Here is a 4297-nt window from a genome sequence, read left to right as displayed (position 1 = left end):
AACTACGTCAGATTTGATTCTTCTCTCTCCCCAGAATCGAGAGATAGATGCGTAGGCAGTTCGCTCAAAGAACGAACTCGGTCTTTCCAATAATTAATCTCTTTTCTCCTCCTGTATGTAGAGGAAGACTAAAACGCTCATTTACAGTCCAACTTAACATAGTTGGTCAGTCCACCAAAGTGGTTTATGCAAGTGAAGCCAGGCCATAACTAGTAATTCGTCTCGCGTTTGATTCCTTACACACCATACTCAAGTTCGACCAGTTAGACGAAATGAGACTCAGCATATAAAGTCCCAGTAAAAGTCACAATGTTGGCTGAATTTTGAGAAAGCATAATGTCGGTAAAGTTGGCATGCAGATTTTCCAGCAGCGTCTTTTAGATGGGCTGTACTTTATTGGGCTTAAGTTAAAGTGGACTTATCTTAAGTGGGTTGGGACTTGGTTTAATTGGGCCAATTTGAACCTACCGAACTTAAGGATGTTTATAATAGCAGAAAGAAGCTTATACTTCTTGGGTAGATTCGTTTAGGGGTCGACTTGTTCTAGATAATCTAGAATCTAGATGTACTGGAGAGTGGAGACCCAAGTTCAGCTTAGGCTCGGGCTTGAGCTGAGGTTTCTCAACCCCGATTCAACTTGCCCAGGACTATTGTACAAATTCAGCTTAAGAACTTTGGTAGCATTGCTTTGCTTGCACGCACAATTACTAAACTTTTACTTTGTGAACTCTAGAAAAATAAATGACATATATTCACCTGCAGTAGCATTGTTCACTCATCCAGAATTTACTGCCTTCGCAAGATCAACATGGCCAGCACCACATAAAATCCAGCATCCAAGTTTCTTTTAGCATTCAGTGGGAAAACCGCAGTTGGTAAGAGTTGTCTAGGTTTAATTAGTACTGAATTACTAACAACATTAATGTAAACTACCAAAAACCACATGTACACCTTAGTTAAACGTAGTTGAAATTGTGCTAGGTTTAATTAGTATTGATAACATTAATGTAAACTATTAAAAACCACTACGTGATTAAGCATTAAAATCTTTTAACAAACATCTAAACTTCATACTCTAGTAATATGATTTATAGCCACTATTATACCTATACATTACAAAAATTGACGTTACTGGGATTGGGATTGTTGAATTCATACCTAAAAAATAACCCTTGAACTACAGGTTCATTGATTGGTGTGCGATGGGCCTCTTTAACTATGCTTCACTATGACTACATACTTTAAACAAAAAAATAATAATACATGCAAACATGTATATGTATTTTTCCTTCTCCTGATCCTAGATTGTCTACATAACCTATTGACTAGTTACATACTTTAAACCAAAAAAATTAATACACGCAAACATGCTAGCTATTCCTGATAACCTATTGAACTTGCCTTCTTCTGGTGGAAAATAGAACCCTTTTAGCAGGTCAAAAGATAACCCACATTGCCTCCAAGTTTTATATCATCCAATTTTTCATGCTGGAGATGCTTTACCATTGGCCACTTTATATATGTACATGTAGTTTCGATTCTGTCACCAAACATGTCCTGCAAATAAAAATAAGACACCTTAGCTAGCTAAAAGTAGTTAAAGTTGTGCTAAAATAAGAAAGAAAAGAAAATGCGTCGGGAGATTGTTGATGAGGATTACAAGGCAAAATTGCCAATTTTGAAAAATAAATTGAAGTCAGCCAGGTTACAATGTCAACCAATTTATCGAGGTCCACAACTATTCACTTTCGACCCTCATAAAGTATATCTATTGAGATCTCACAGTGGCGTATCTAATACAAAAAAGTCATTGTCTGAACTTTTATCATCTGCCAATATACCTATAAACCAACAAATTAATATTTTTTGAATAGAAGCGGGTGGAATAGAAAATATTGGCTATACAGAAAAAGACCTTAGAAATTTTGTTAGAGATTCAAAGAGCTTAGTAGATAGGCATGATGCAGAGATATTGATGGAATATTTTTTGTCAGAGCAAGAAAAAAATTCTTCATTTTCTTTCAAAACTGAGACCGGTGACGAAAATAGGTTATTGACTCATTGTTTCTGGGTTGATGCAAAGGCAATAAGGGCGTACAAACTAGCTTTACGGTGATGTAGTAGTGTTTGATACAACCTACAAAACCAATAAATATAGTATGATATTTGCACCATTTGTAGGGGTGAATAAACATCGCTAGACTGTAATATTTGGTTGTGCATTCCTATGTGACGAGACGACAAAATCATTCATTTGGCTACTCCCAAAATGGATGGAAGTAATGTCAGTTGGCCCCTCCCAAAATGATTATCATTGATTAAGACCCCGCTATGTCAAAAGTTATTGCTCAAGCTCTTCCAAATACATATCACCGATACTGCATTTGGCATATTCTGAACAAGTTTTCTAAAAAATTGGATGCAATCATCTATAGAGATCACTATATTGCATTTCAAAAATGCATTTGGAATATAGAGTTTGGGGAAGAGTTTGAGGCAATGTGGCAAGATACAATAGGGAAAAACAAACTAAAAGATAACACTTGGTTAGCTGCATTGTATGGTAAGCATTCTAGGTGGGTTACGTCATTTGTGAAACACATTTTCGCTGTCGGCATGTCAAGTAGTTAAAAGGCGGAAAGTTCACATGCATTTTTCAAGAGGTATGTCTCTAAAGAAATTTTTTTAAATGAATTTGTTATGCGATTTAATAGGGCACTTGAATACTAGCGTCATCAAGAATTGCAAGTTGATCATGTTGATAGCAATGAGCGTCCCGTGATGAAACCCCCAATTTCTATGAAGAAGCAGATGACAAATGTTTATACATTGTCTATTTTTCTTAGATTTCATAATGAGTTGTGGGAGAGTTTGGAGTACTTGATTGAAAGTTTGGTAGATAATGAAAAACAGGTTGTCTACATGGTGAAAAGGCCAAGTGCAAGAGATTCTAGACCACGAAAAGTTGTATATGATAAGAATCTAAATTTCATGGCCTAACACAAGAGCTTCTAGCTCAATTGGTTGTGTACCCCTCTCCTCATGGGAGAGGTTACAAGTTCGAATCCCATCAAGTGTAGGTTGGGATTTCTTCTCTCCTCATGGGGGGCTAATGACAAGAGTGCTGCTATGATAGGTGGACCAAGGAGTGAAAGCAAGTCTTCATGGACAAGGTGGAGGTGGTTGGGTCTACTCAAACTGGCACATCGGCGAGAGCCTTCGGACTAGGTTCCCTTCGGGGTTGATGAGCCTTTGGGCAATGTAAGTCTTTGGGCTAGGGTCCTTCAATGTAAGCGGTGTGGGTAGACGCCTTAACCATCTAAATATTTCAAAAAAAAAAAATCATGGCCTAGAATCTTGTTGAGTACTTTGTATTTAGGTGATCGAGGAAGGGGGGAGAAAAGAAGTTGGAGGGAAGTGGGAGAGAGAGTATGGGGAGAGAATCATGGAGGAAATCGTTATTTTCTTTTTGGTTTTTTAGATATATTTTTTTGTAAAAAAGAAAAAAGAAAAAAAAGGAGAGTTTTAGGAGGAACACACAGGGGCTCCTACTAGCACTGGTAGATTTCACTACTCTTAATTACTTACTGCCTTCTTACTTACCCGTATAATTTGTCTCGCCTTTTCTCTTCCTCTTTCTCCTAAAAAACTTCTCTCGCTCTCAATCACTCCACTACGTCTCCTCTTCCGTCTCTCCAACACCTCATATCTCTCCAAGCCATCTTCTTATTTTTTCTTTTCTCTCAAACTTGTTTCAATCTTTTTCTCCAAAACGATTTCAATTTCTCGCAACTCCCAAAAGGGAAATTACCCAACTATTTCTCAATCAAGTACTTTCTTTAACTTTTGATTTTATATACTCAATGTTGGTGTTATCCCTCACATGAGGATGAGGAAGAAGAGAAAAACAAAAATCGTCAGGTACTGTTCGTGTGAAGAGGTCTAAGCGCGCACGCGCTTAGATTGGTCGTGACCAAGGCGCGCCCGCGCCCTTGCCGTGAAAAAGAAGATAATTTTTTTTTCAGCCTCTCACGAAACATGTCTATTGGAGTTTTGGGATGAAAAAATAAGAGGGCGCGCGCGCGCTCAGATTGGCCTTGCCAAAAGCGCGCTCGTGCTCATGCCTTAACATCTAAGGTTCTGATTTTTCTACAATAAATGCGAAATTTTGCAGACGTGCCAAAATTTCAGATTACTATAAAAGCAGAAGTTAGGTTTTGGAAAACCAAGTCTTGAATAGAAACCCAATTTTGAGAGCAATCAAAATTGAGAGAAAACCCTTGCAAAGAGAAAAGCT

This window comes from Coptis chinensis, chromosome 1 (assembly GCF_015680905.1).
Source record: "Coptis chinensis isolate HL-2020 chromosome 1, ASM1568090v1, whole genome shotgun sequence".
NCBI lineage: Eukaryota > Viridiplantae > Streptophyta > Magnoliopsida > Ranunculales > Ranunculaceae > Coptis > Coptis chinensis.
Note: the sequence above shows the minus strand (reverse complement) of the source record.